At 44.0% G+C, this 15,096-nt stretch overlaps 1 protein-coding gene across 1 annotated transcript in view; it reads right to left on the minus strand.

Annotated features, from left to right (window-relative positions):
* Window positions 1-15,096, minus strand: part of LOC147727656 (N-acetylneuraminate-9-phosphate synthase-like) — a 208,303-nt gene that overhangs the window by 178,658 nt on the left and 14,549 nt on the right. The gene's annotated exons all lie outside the window — the stretch shown is intronic.

Genomic DNA, 15,096 nt, shown 5'->3' on the forward strand with positions numbered 1-15,096 from the left:
CTGGGGGCATTCAACCAGTCTCATCTCTCTGCCCCATGATAAAAACGGTGACCAAATATTGGAATTGTTGTCATTTAAATACCCCTGATCCAAACGTGTCAGAGCAAATGCAGCTGTCAACCAATTATCAAAGAGTGGAGGCCGTGGGTCTTTCCAAAGTTTACATATCTCCCTTCGGGCAATAAGAATTAAGTATAGTAACAAGCCTCTTTGTATTGGCCGCAGTAGATTCATCAAATCACAATCCATACCAAAAATTACTATAGAAAGGTTCAGATTGATCTTGACTTTAAAGATGGCGCCAAGAGCACACTCAACATTCTGCCAAAACCCACTTCGTTTAAAGCACTTATAAAATATGTGTTAATCATCAGCTTGAGAAAAGTCACATCTTGGACATTTAGGAGAGACTAGGGGAGCAAATCTAGCTATTTTCACAGGGGTATAATATAATCTATTAACATAAAAATGATAATTTTTTAAAGGTTCCGGTTTAACAAACTTATATAGGGTTTGAAGTGATAAATCATATAGATCTTCCGCTTTAGAGTCCAGGAGTGACTGGTTCCAGACCGCATACTGTGGAGGGAGATCTGCATCAAGGAGTTTCTTATACCAGTATGCAACCTCCTTTTTTTGGGGATTTGAATTTTGAAAAATAAGCTCACTTTCCCAATCGCCACGAATAGACTCTTTTTCTGCTGTATACCAGGAGGCCAATTGTAGGTATTTAAATTTAGAAAAAGAGCTTCCTATTATAGATCTTAATAATTCCCACGAATGAACTCCATCTGAAGATACAAGGTTTGACCAAATCGAGATGCCGGGCCTTTTAAAATCTGTAACGCAAGGCTATCGTCCAAGCAGGCAGGCATCCCAGGGGAATCCCACATAGGGGCAAATTCAGAATAGTAACCAATCCCCCATCTGCATCTGACCGTGTACCACACATTGAGAGCTGCTCTTAAAACTTTCAGGCGAACTTTTTAAAAAAACCTTGGTGCCACGAATTTGTATAAAAAAACCTTCTCCCCCACCCTTGACTCTGGCCATTTCTCAATATCATCCCCCAGTTAGTTTACTCAGTTATGGGCAAAAGCATCTGCATGTTTTTAAATTGAAAAGCAAAAGAGTACCAGGCTATGTCCGAAAGAGCAAGACCTCCCTTCAGCAGTTTACGTCTTAACTTCTTCCAGGAGAGTCTAGCGCTCTTATTGGACCAGCTAAAACTACCTATTTTGCTCTGGATTTTGCTGATTTCCTTACTAGGAAAATCAAGGGGAATAGTACTGAACAGATGTGTCAATTTAGGTAGAATGACCATCTTAACTAAGTTAACCCCACCATAAATAGTCAGGGGGAGGTTTTACCATCTTGTAAAATGGTGATCTACCTCTTTGGACACCCTTTTAAGATTGATCAGAGGTAGATCTAAAAAGATGATTTCCAGATATCTAAATTCTTTCCTCAATCTGCCCACCCAATTATTTATGTTCCAGCACATCACCTCTGTCTTAGAGGAGTTAGCTATATAGCCGGAATACAAACCAAATTCCTCTAAAAGTACTTCCCACAGGTAAACCCTGTAGACTCTGTCGAAAGCCTTGGCTGCATCAAGCGCAGCCACAGCCAAGGGTCTCGACCTGGCCACTGCCAGGACTATATTGCCAATTAATTGGAGCGTCTGCTCCTAAATATACCTCCCTGAGATGAAGCCCTTTTGATCCGTGTTGATCGACTATGGTACTAACTTGACCAATCTCCCGGCCAAAACACTCAAAGATTTTGTAATCGTCTTTCAGCAGGGTGATCGGTCTATGTGAATCTGCTTTAGGAGGGTCTTTCCCTGGCTTCAAGATAAGTATGATCGTAGTCTCCTTCCAGGACTTGAGAACTTTGCCTTCCGGACTATAGATATAGTTAAATAGTTCACACAGTCTTGGGACTAGCTCCTCCTGGAGGAGTTTATAAACATCACAAGGAAGCTCATCAGTCCCCGCAGCTTTATTCTTCTTGATGTTATTTATATATAGTCTTATCTCACTCGCTGTTATGGGAGCAACAAGAGTATCTTGGCTGCCCTCTGTTAATTCAGGTAGATCTTTATGCCGCAACCATTTTTATATATTTTATGAACTAGGTGTAATCTCCTCTCTGTACAGTTCTGAAAACAAGGAGAGGAGGAGAGTTTGCATATCCACTAATTTACAAGAAGTAGCCCCACTCATCTATTTTTAATTCATTCATATTATTTTTAACTCGATCTGCTCTTGCCTTCCAGGCTAGGAGGGCACCCGCCTTTTCACCGTATTCATAGTTTTGCATGTTATGCGATGTCCACTGGGCCTTCACCTTTTGATCTAATATGCCCCTATATTCCTCTAGAAGATGATCCAAATCACCAAGTACTTGTGTCAGTCTTTCAGGGTGCTCCTGAGAGCATCTTGTCCTTTTATCTTCTAACTTAATAATCTCTCCTTCCAAATTATGGAGTTCTTGGGCCTCCTCCCTATTTTTAAAACAAATCAGACTATGTAACTGGCCTCACGTGTGAGCTTTAAAAGCATCCCAAGCAGTCTAAAAATGTTGATCCTATATTGACGGAGAAATAATCTAGTGTAGAAGATTTAAGTGTCCTGATTATTTCCATATTTGACAACATTGCCCTTTTCAACGTCCATCTAGGCCTAAGGCTATACCTCCTCACCAAATAAGTAAAATAGATAGGGGCATGATCTGATAAGAGGCTAGGTAAAATAGGGGCATGATCTGATAAGAGGCTAGGTAAAATAGAGCTATCAGCTAGATTTTCTAATCTCAACCTATTAGCTAAAACATAATCAATTCTAGATGAGTGGCCATGTTTTTTGCTGAAAAAGGTGAAACCCAATTTGTCTCCCATCTTGGCCCTCCAAACATCGGCAAGCCCTAGGTCATGGTTCATATTAGTCATTTCCCAACGGGTACCTGGGGCTCCGATATATTAGCTCTGATTTGATCTATCCCGTAAAGGGTCGAGAAGGACGTTGAAATTGCCACCAATTATTATAGGAGAAGTGGCTTCTATTAATTTAGATTGCATTTTACAAATAGGTGTCGGATCATCAACATTGGGGCCATAGAATGAGGTTACAGTTAACTCGATCCCTCTAATCTCCAACTGTGCAGTGATCCATCTCCCTGTCTGATCTGTTGATATTGACTTAATGTTACCTCTAGCTCCTGATTAAATTAGAATAGCCACCCCTTTCTTATGCGCTACCTGATCAGAGGAACAGAAATATTGTACCCCACAATATTAAGCAAAAATGGCCCAGCATTCTAAATGGCTTAAGTGTGTTTCCTGTAGGAGACAGACTTGAGCGGGTGATTGTTCAAGGTATTTCATGACCAATCTTTGTCTACGTGGACATCTCAACCCATTGATATTCCACGAGAGAAATTTTATTTCGCTACTCATTAGGGCTACTACTTCCACCTGATGTCAAAACTTTACACAGACGTTTTAAAGGGGAGTTAAAATTTGAAATAAGGTTGAGTTTGAGGATATTTTTTTGATTTTCTCGCACTGCATCCCCACCCGTGCTCCCCCACCCCTCTCCTTCCCTGCCCTTGTGACCCCTCAATCCCCACACCCTCCTGGGGAACCCCCCTTCTCTGAGCATAAGCCCTTATGGTCCAAGTCCCCTGGACGTGGCATTAAGAAAAAAAATATGTATTAAGTCAGCCCCCCCCCCCCCTTACCCCGGGAGACCCCGTCTTAACAATGAATAACCCCCCTCCCGGCTTACAACCCACTCTCATTCCTTATTTTGTCAATAAGAACATCAACATCCTCAATTTGGCGTAGGTTGTGCATATAGTTATTCCACATGATGCGCAGAGATGCTGGAAATCTCAGTTGTGCCTTAGCCCCCAATGAATTTAAGATTACCATTCTTTTACCAAGCTCCCACTGTTTTGTTGCTGTAATATGAGAGATATCCGAACTGATGGTAAAAGAACAGGGATTGGAGGGGGAAATGCTTTTTAATCATACCTTCTTTCAGAGCCAAGGATAAAATCTTTTCCTTTATAGAGTTTGTAAGAAAATTCACTAAGATTTTCCTTGGTTTCTGTTTTGCAGGATTCCTCTTAAATGGATCCCGGTGGACTCGTTGAATATCATGAGCCAGATCTAACTACGGAGAATCCTTGAGAATTGTATCTTTTAAAAGAGAAATCACGAAGCTTTTGATGTCTGCTCCTTCCAAATCCTCAGGAATATTTAGCAGTCTTAAATAGTTTTTTCTAGTATTATTCTCAAAACGCTTCACATCTTCTTTTAATTCTCTATTTTGAAGAGCTAATTTATCCATTTCCATTGAAGATGAATGTAGTGATTCCTTGATTTTAGGTATTTCAGATTCTAGAACATGCGTTCTCTGGGAAACTTCTAGTTTCTGGGCTAGTACCTCACAGGATGCTCTAATTGCTGCTTGATTAGATTCTGAAACGGAGAATCTTTTCCCTATATCCTCCTTTAGGGCCAGTAGGATATCTGCTAATGACCCGATCCCAGGGCCGGCAGGGACTACCACAGGGGGTGGTATAGGTGTTACAGGTGTAAAAGATGTTCCATCTGCCTTCTCAGCTGCGGAGGGGAAAAGCAACTCATTCTCTTGGACCTCCAAAATCGAAAATCTGTTTGAGGTTCCCACAGGGGAGTGGATAACCGAACACTGCTCAGCGGATGCTTTAAATTTTTTAGTTGTTTCAGCCACCACTCCTCCAATTTTATTTGTTGTTCCAGTTGGGGCGGGAGACTGCATACTGTTTTTGGACGGAAGGGAGTTTGGTAGAGAAGCTGGCTGTGGACTGTTAGTCACCAAGATGTTACATTTATTAGGCCCCCTAATCACGGGAGTAGACAATACCTTCTAGAATGTCTTTAGGGAGGCTGTGATTTTCACTTGGAGGACAGGACTTTCTTCACCCTCCCTCTCCCTTTTCCACTAACTGGAGAGGCGGACTCCGTAGTAGCTTTCCCCTTGCCCTGCCTAGCAGTAGCCCTAACTTCCGCAACCAGGGGAGAGACACGGGTTGATATTACAGAGTCTGTGTCTAATTCAAGTTTAATGTCCCTGGTGCGCAAAGTGTGGGGAATCCGCTAGTAACGCTTCACAAAATCATCTAAAGGGCTCCCGGGGAAGGCCTGTAGACACACGCCAGAGGAGCTCGACCGCTAGCTTCCGGGCGCCGTGTTCCCCTTCCCCTACCACGGAGACAGAATAATAACGCCTAAACAATGTGTTCAATCGTTGAGTTCTTGTAAATAAAGACATTTATAGAGAGTCTACAATCATATCTTTCACTGGGATTTGATTTACGTCAAAATATTCTCTTCTCCTACGCTCAATATTTCTGTTGCTGCCCCATGTGATCTGATAATTAACAAGAAACTTGGAACAATTGTGAAGAGTTGATGGAAGATATATTGTATACCTCGCCACGGGAAAGTGGTTGAGAAAACATGTATCAGTGAGAGCTCCACCAATATAGGCCACGAAGTGCCCAAGTGTAAATACGTAATTGTCCCAATAACCATGAAATATCCACCATCATAACCCCAAATGCGTCGTAGAATACTGCCCGCCAGTGTAAGTATGTATGATGCCACAAGCTAGGCAGTCCTGCCAACTACCATGCATCAAGCTTTAGACTAACGCATTTCAGTGTGCTGCTCCGCATCACCGCACTGAAATGGATTGTACTGCATAATGCATGGCGCCCGAAGTCATTAGCGCTGCCTACATTAAACTGTTACTGGACTGGCAGCTGGCGGCACGTGCTGCTCCTGCCGCTCAGCTGGCAACTGAGGCCGCTAGATGCAATGTATCAGAACTAGTTTGATACACGCAGCGTGGCTCTCATTCTGATGTTACGTCGAGATAGTGCCCAACGGATACTACCGAGATATACAATTTGATATTTTGATATTTATGAGTATTTGTAGAGCGCAAACTTTCGCTCCGGAAGGAGCATCTTAGCGCTAAGCATGCTTGTGTGTGATGGGTGATACGTGGCGAAAATCTGGATCTAAATGGATCTAAACAGAGATGTCTGGTTGTTGGTACACCCAGGTCTTAATGAGTTTTCTAAAAAGACTCTCCTTTTCAATTAATCTAAGATTAACGGGTAGATTGTTCCATGCCCTTGCTGCCAGAACGGTGAAGGATTTCCCGCCCCTGGTTTTGTACTTGAACCTTGGGATCGTGGTGAGATTGGTCCCAGAGGATCTCAGACATCGTGTGGGATTGTAGTGTGTGAAGCGTTTAGCAAGGTAGTGAGGACCTGTGTTTTTCATGGATTTAAAGACGGTAAGTAAAAGTTTAAAAAGGATTCTTTTATGAAGTGGTAACCAATGGAGGGAGTTTAGTGCTGCTGAAGCTGATGACCTTCTAGGGAGTTTCAGGACCAGTCTAGCGGCTGCATGTTGTATACTCTGTAACTTCCTGAGAGTGGACTTCTTCACTCCAGCCATTAAGCCGTTACAATAATCGAGTCGGGAGAGTATTAAGGCTACCGCGACTGATTTCCTAGCGGCAATGGGGAGGAAGTCAAAGAACTTCTTTAAGGACTTAAGTCCAAAACAGCGTCCAGCAGTGATCCTGACGTGGTCATCGAAAGAGAGGGATGAGTCAAATTGCACGCCCAGGTTCCGTGCGGAGGAAACAGCACTGGGTGGGGCCTCTGATCCTGTAATTATTAAGGAAGTGAGCAACCCGGAATACCCTTGAGGGCTTGGGTAAGTAAATATAGAAAGGTAAAGATGCCTTCAAGGGACTTTGTTCAATCTAAGTTTTGTTATTTAAAATTAATATGAGAAGAACCAATTTATCGTCCTTACAATGAGTGAATCAAAACTGATCAAATTGTGTTGTCAACATGAAACATATAAACAAAGACACAGGGTGTATACGAAAAAAGTGTTTTTATCAAATAATTCATTAAGAAAAATCAGCTTCATATACAGACAAATAAGCGAATAAGATTTTAGGACTGTGGGTACACATAAAAATAAATTGCTAAGTGACTCAACAGAACCTAAAAGACACCTATCACAAAACACATTGAGTAAAACAAAGCAAGGGATGAAGTGCAAAGTCGACGTTTCGGTTTCTTAGCAGTTATTTGATGAAACCATCCTCAGGACTGTAATCAGTTCAGATCTGTATAGAAATATTGTAGTCTGTTTGCGGATTATCGTCATCCGCAAGAAGATCTTGGAAGGATCACAGTATCCTAGGGACCTGACTATCGAATGTGGAGACCGCTCATCCAAGTTGGATGTAGCGTCTGAACTTCACTCACATAGGGTTCACGTATTCATACACAGTAGAATTCATCCAGTGTATGTTCGGTGAATTATTATCAAATTTCTGAGAAAAATCAGGGGTCGATGCACATAATTTGCGCTTAAACGAGCCTGTGAGCAGTCAGAGATCCTGCAGTGTCTTAAGATGCAGCGAGGTGAAGTCAATAACGCGTGGCTTCACTTTGATGACACGCGTTATTGACTTCACCTCGCTGCATCTTAAGACACTGCAGGATCTCTGACTGCTCACAGGCTCGTTTAAGCGCAAATTATGTGCATCGACCCCTGATTTTTCTCAGAAATTTGATAATAATTCACCGAACATACACTGGATGAATTCTACTGTGTATGAATACGTGAACCCTATGTGAGTGAAGTTCAGACGCTACATCCAACTTGGATGAGCGGTCTCCACATTCGATAGTCAGGTCCCTAGGATACTGTGATCCTTCCAAGATCTTCTTGCGGATGACGATAATCCGCAAACAGACTACAATATTTCTATACAGATCTGAACTGATTACAGTCCTGAGGATGGTTTCATCAAATAACTGCTAAGAAACCGAAACGTCGACTTTGAGTAAAACAAAGCAAGGGATGAAGTGCAAAGTCGACGTTTCGGTTTCTTAGCAGTTATTTGATGAAACCATCCTCAGGACTGTAATCAGTTCAGATCTGTATAGAAATATTGTAGTCTGTTTGCGGATTATCGTCATCCGCAAGAAGATCTTGGAAGGATCACAGTATCCTAGGGACCTGACTATCGAATGTGGAGACCGCTCATCCAAGTTGGATGTAGCGTCTGAACTTCACTCACATAGGGTTCACGTATTCATACACAGTAGAATTCATCCAGTGTATGTTCGGTGAATTATTATCAAATTTCTGAGAAAAATCAGGGGTCGATGCACATAATTTGCGCTTAAACGAGCCTGTGAGCAGTCAGAGATCCTGCAGTGTCTTAAGATGCAGCGAGGTGAAGTCAATAACGCGTGGCTTCACTTTGATGACACGCGTTATTGACTTCACCTCGCTGCATCTTAAGACACTGCAGGATCTCTGACTGCTCACAGGCTCGTTTAAGCGCAAATTATGTGCATCGACCCCTGATTTTTCTCAGAAATTTGATAATAATTCACCGAACATACACTGGATGAATTCTACTGTGTATGAATACGTGAACCCTATGTGAGTGAAGTTCAGACGCTACATCCAACTTGGATGAGCGGTCTCCACATTCGATAGTCAGGTCCCTAGGATACTGTGATCCTTCCAAGATCTTCTTGCGGATGACGATAATCCGCAAACAGACTACAATATTTCTATACAGATCTGAACTGATTACAGTCCTGAGGATGGTTTCATCAAATAACTGCTAAGAAACCGAAACGTCGACTTTGCACTTCATCCCTTGCTTTGTTTTACTCAATGTGTTTTGGGATAGGTGTCTTTTAGGTTCTGTTGAGTCACTTAGCAATTTATTTTTATGTGTACCCACAGTCCTAAAATCTTATTCGCTTATTTGTCTGTATATGAAGCTGATTTTTCTTAATGAATTATTTGATAAAAACACTTTTTTCGTATACACCCTGTGTCTTTGTTTATATGTTTCATGTTGACAACACAATTTGATCAGTTTTGATTCACTCATTGTAAGGACGATAAATTGGTTCTTCTCATATTAATTTTAAATAACAAAACTTAGATTGAACAAAGTCCCTTGAAGGCATCTTTACCTTTCTATATCTGATCCTGTGGGCCACCAATCTTTCGGGCAGAAGGATAGATCTTTACCCAGTGGTATAATTTCTGTCTTCGCACTGTTGCATCTCAAGTGGTTATTATTCAGCCACTGAAAGACGTCAGAGAGGCAATTACGAAATCGCAGGTGTGCGTCCATACACTTTTTATCAATGGCGACGACAAGTTGTGTGTCGTCGGCATATGACGTGACGAGGATCCCGTGAGATTCTATCACAGCGAGGAGGGGAGCCATATAGATGTTGAAGAAAAGGGGGCTTAATATGGACCCCTGGGGCAAGACATCCCAGTCAGCCAGTTGTGTGATACAATAGTCGTTGGCACCATGGGGACGTCATGTCCTGCTGCCGGAGCAAGTTTACTGTGGGAGGAGTGGTTCCAGGGTGGCTACAGGTCTGTGTCAATCATGGAGCTCGCCTCGCTGCCGGAGTACTTGTACCAGCTGCCGTGGCGTCATAGCTCAACTGTCAGCTTGGCTGCTCAGCTCAGTGGCATAACATAGGCCCCCCGCGGTGCGGGGAGCCCCAAGCTCTGTGAGGCCCCCTCAGCACAGTACTCTGGCCGGAGATCTCCTGATTGAGTCTGGGAGCGGCACCTCCAAGTGGCATGCAGGGGGGCCCCTCGAGCTTTGTTACGTCAATGCTTCAGCTGCAGTATATGACCTCCAGCTAATTCAATTGCCATGGAAGACCATCTGAATGTTGTAGCGACCAGCACTCTGCCACTTTCTGAGGAGGAGTCGGGGCTACTCAGGAGGCAAACCCTCAATTGCTGCAGTGGCTTGGGGCCTGAGCATCGCAAAGACGCTGCAGCAACGTTGAAGTAAGTAGTAGGACAGTGTGCAGTGCACTAAGCCACTCGCGGCCGACTGTGTCAATTAACAAATTCCTTGGCAGCACAATCAGGCAGCTGCCTGCAGTCAGTGTGTGCTGGTCGTACAGTGTGTGTCACATTACAACACAGTTACTCTGAGGTGACACTGTTTCCTTGCTCAAATTGGTGTAATGTGTGATATTTCTGTGTTTCCCTTGTCTTCATTGCTTGCTTTTGCTCGCAATAAAGTGTCACTCAGTCGTTAAAATGTCACTCATAATTGCACTGAAATTATGGAAATGTAACACAATCTGAAACTTTGGCAGCTATGGCTAGGCCCATGTTATATAAACAACACAAAAAAATAAAGTATTGTGAGTTGTAAGAATTGGTTATAAAAGGTCAGCTTTGGGGAAAGACTGATTGACACTAGAGGAGTGAAAAAATAAGGTATTGGAGGAGTCTTTCAATGAATGAAAATGTTAGAAAAATGATAGTGTATCTGGGACAAGAAGAGAATGCTTAAAAAGAAGGACTGTGTTTCACAGTCAGATTGTGGCGCATAGGGTCATTCCACAGTATATAAAGAGTTAAGGTAACTCAACAACACCCCATGCATCTCTCAATTTTACAGCTTCATAGATTTCCATGTGTCAAAGCAATTCAGATGTATTCTTTTACTATAGACTTATATTTATACCTTTTTTAAAGGAGGAGAGTAGTCCCTACGGTTAACTAGGGATATGTGATTTGCATCTGTGGACTAATTTCGGCAGTGGACATATTTAGAAAGTAACTCCTTCTATGGTAATGGGGGGCATGGCTGGCAGCTCATGTTCAAGTTCAAGTTCATGAATTTGTATAGCGCACTACTCACCCAGAGGGTCTCAAGGCGCTTGGGGGAGGAGGGGGGGGGGGGGGTGCTTTACTTATCAAATATCCAAGTTTTAAGTTGTTTTCTGAAGGAGAGGTGGTTCTGTGTAAGGCGGAGGTGGGTGGGGAGAGAATTCCAGGTTTTGGCCGCCAAGTAGGAGAAGGATCTTCCCCCCATGGTGGATCTGTTGATGAGCGGAATAGTGGCTAGGGCTTGCTTGGACGAACGAAGTTGGCGAGTGGGGGTGTAAAAAGACAGGCGCGTGTTGAGGCATTCGGGTCCTAGGTCGTAGAGGGCTTTGTGAGCGTGGGTGAGGAGTCGGAACGTTATCCTCTTGTTGACGGGGAGCCAGTGGAGGTCTTTCAGGTGACCGGAGATGTGAGCTTGGCGGGGGATGTCTAGTATGAGTCTGGCTGAGGCGTTTTGGATGCGTTGGAGTTTATTTTGTAGTTTAGCTGTGGTTCCGGCGTAAAAGGGTATTTCCGTAATCCAGTCGGCTTGTGACCAGTGCGTGGGTAACCGTTTTTCTTGTTTCGGTGGGGATCCAACAGAATATTTTTTTGAGCATGCGAAGGATGTTGAAGCATGATGAGGAAACAGCGTTGACTTGTCTGGTCATCGAGAGGGAGGAGTCCAGGATGAAGCCCAGGTTGCGTGCGTGGTCCGTAGGTTTGGGTGCGTTTCCAAGGGCCGGTGGCCACCATGAGTCGTCCCAGGCAGAAGGGGATGATCCTAAAATGAGGACTTCCATTTTGTCCGAGTTCAGTTTTAAGCGGCTGTTCTTTATCCACTCGGCCACTTCTTTCATCCCGTCGTGTAGGTTGGTTTTGGCGGAGTTTGGATCTTTGGTGAGGGAGAGGATCAGCTGGGTGTCGTCTGCGTAGGAGATGATGTTGAGGTTGTGTTGGCGCGCGATGGATGCGAGGGGGCTCATGTATACGTTGAAGAGGGTGGGACTGAGTGATGATCCTTGTGGTACGCCGCAGATGACTTCGGTGGGCTCCGATCTGAAAGGGGAGAGGCGGACTCTCTGGGTTCTTCCGGCGAGAAACGAGATGATCCAGTCCAATGCTTTTCCTTGTATTGCGTTGAATGAGGGTGCTGTGACAGACTGTGTCGAAGGCTGCGGAGAGGTCAAGTAGGATGAGGGCGACTGTTTCTCCATTGTCCAGTAGAGTTCGAATGTCGTCTGTTGCTGCGATGAGGGCGGTCTTGGTGCTATGTTTGGCTCGGAAGCCGGACTGTGAAGGGTCGAGGGATTTGTTGGATTCGAGGAAGCTGGCGAGCTGACTGTTGACGGCTTTCTCGATGACTTTGGCAGGGAATGGGAGGAGCGAGATTGGGCGGTAGTTCTTGAGTTCAGTGGGGTCAGCTGTGGGTTTCTTCAGAAGGGCGCTGAGTTCGGCATGTTTCCAGCTTTCCGGGAAGGTGGCGGAGTTGAGGGAGCAGTTGATGACGTCTTGGAGATGGGATACGATGATGGAGTCTGCTTTGTTGAAAATGTGGTGGGGACATGGGTCGGTAGGCGATCCTGAGTGGATAGAGTTCATCAGGCGAATGGTGTCTTCCGTGGTGATTGGGTTCCAGGCGCAAAGGTTGTTCGAGGGGGGTTTTGGTTCGGAGGTGGGTGGGGTTGATTGGTCTCCGGACTGGTTTTCAAAGCTGTTATGAATGTCGGCGATTTGTTGTGAAAGAAAGAGGCTAGGGAGTCGCAGAGGTCTTGGGATGGGGTGATGTCGTTGGTGCCGGCGGTGGGGTTGGTAAATTCTTTGACGATGTTGAAGAGTTCCTTGCTGTTGTGGGCGTTGTCGTCAAGTCGATCCTTGAATGCTGATTTCTTGGTGGATCAGATCAGTTGGTGGTGTTTGCGGGTGGCGTTCTTGAAGGTGGTCAGGTTGTCAGTGGTTGGGTTTTTTCTCCAGGCTTTCTCGAGGGTACAACAGAACTTCTTGGATGTCTTAAGCTCATCGTTGAACCAGGGGGCTTTTTTGCAACTTTGCTTGATTTGATGGTTTTTCAAGGGTGCTAGTTCGTCGGCGCTGTGGGTGATCCATTTTGTGAGGTTGGTGGCAGCTTGGTTTGGGTCCGATGTTTTGGCAGGAGGGTTTTTGTGAAGCTAAGTAAAGAGCTGTTCGGTGGTAATTTTGTTCCAGTTTCTTCGGGGGATTGGTTGAGGGAGGTTGTGGGTCGTGTTTTTTTTTAGTTGAAGTGAACGCAGCTGTGGTCCGTCCAGTGGAGAGCTGTAGTGTGGTTGAAGGAGATGTGTTTGCTGGAGGTGAAGATAGGGTCGAGCGTGTGTCCGGCATAGTGGGTGGGGGTATCAACAAGTTGTTTTAGTCCGAGATTGGCTAAGTTGTCTCATGGCATTAGGTTGCTTCTCTCTGCACTCTACAGTTCCTGTCCTGGGTTAGTATTCTGATGGTATATGCCAGCTGTGGATGAAGAACCAGTGACATTGGAGGTTGAGGGGCTTGGGGTTATTTTAACCAGCGACACGTGTGGGTGGATCCGGTGATGGGCTGCTCCATAGCTTCCACTTATGCAGTACAGAGAGCAGAGAGGCTAATTGGAGGTAGCAAGCTATGTGCCAAACAGACCTATGTTAAAAGACCGCTTGCTACTAGATGCTGACTGAATGCACTGGGGTCGAACAAGGCAAGATGCTGCATGCTCCCTAAAGTCAGCTGCTCCTTTCCTATCTATTTTGAACTCGGTATTTTGAAATACAGTGGATGTGGGCTAACAGTAGCTCCAGTTATGACTGGTTGATGGCAGACTAAGCATCCTAGGACGAGATCTGTATTATCTATTCTAGCAGAACATGTGCAGTATGTTGCAGGATCAACTGAATTATACGACTGATAAATTTGCTGGAAATGTTCCTGTGATAGTCCATCCATCGATTGCCCCATGACTGGTGGTAGTAACCCACCACTGTTGCTCAAGAGAACATGAAGAAGACAGAAGTAACTACGCTATCTGCAGCCCAATCTAGAATTGGCCTAAACTTATTCTAGACTCTTATGTATACTAAAGAAGATCGCTGCCGACATCCTTCAGGGAACCGGACAAATGAATTGCAAGTAGGGAAGAGCAGTACTTGTGAAGACAAGTGGCTACTGCTGAATTTGGCATCTTTAAGGGTCCCGCTTTAAACGGAGCAGAGGCCTGGTTTTTGAGGCTTGCAGAGAGAGCCATCACACTTTTTGACAGGACACATACATACTTATCCATCCTTACTCTAGAGGTGGGTGAAGGGTCTTAAGCCACAAGGCCACTAGGACATTTGCCAATGTTTTTTGTGGATTTTATATTATTTGTGAATTATTAACAACGTTTAGGAATATGAATACACTGAAATTCGCCAGTACAATTATATAATGCTATTGCCCTTGAAGCCATCTGTGCAAGTTAATTTTCTTGGTTAATGCTAACTGGGCCTCAAAGCCATCTTAAGTAAAATGGATGTCACATTCACTGCTTGTTATTTCTGTTGCACACAGTCAAAGTTATGTTTATTTTCTACAGACACTGTTCTTAAAGAAAGCTCTCAAGCATGGGTTCAGCACTGTATCTTTCTTCAAGGTCCTTCTGCTTGCAGGCAGCATTTACATTCATTCATAATGGGTCACTGTTTTAGTAACCAACTTGTTCTGACATCGCTAAATAACGTTATGTCAGAGGAGAGTGAACAAATATTCAGTGGTGGGTGGGCGCTTACAGTCGTACCACTGTATGACGCTCTAAAATTCGGTCATGATTTGCTGAAAAAGGTATTCTTTTACTCACACTATCATGAGACTGCACTTTCGATCCTGTTCTATGAGAATAATTCCTATACAAAACCTCAAATTTGTTGGATTCTACCAAGGCTGCTGTTCGATTACGGACTATTTTGCAGCACAATTAGAACATAGCATTGCCTCAGATCCTCATATTTTTGAACAGATAGCCTTTATGGCAAATAATTTTGTCTATAGCCTCGAAGTTTCTGCATTTTACTGTTCTGGATTGTACTTTCAATTTTTGTAATAAAATCCTTGTGTTATTTATTCCGACAGAGAACTCACTTATTGATTCACTCTTTTCTTAATTGACTATTTTTGCTAGTCCAATTTGCACCTTCTCTTGGAACCCATTGCTTCATGAAATTGCGTATTAACTCCGTCCCTGATCCACCCACCCATAGGCGTGCTATTGAAGTTTCTTTCGGGTGTAAGATTTTAGCGGTACCCGCACCCGCACATTCATCGAAAGAGGGCCTGATGCTTAGAGAAGTTCCCAATCTGGT

Source organism: Lissotriton vulgaris, chromosome 3_1, assembly GCF_964263255.1.
Source record: "Lissotriton vulgaris chromosome 3_1, aLisVul1.2, whole genome shotgun sequence".
Classification (NCBI taxonomy): domain Eukaryota; kingdom Metazoa; phylum Chordata; class Amphibia; order Caudata; family Salamandridae; genus Lissotriton; species Lissotriton vulgaris.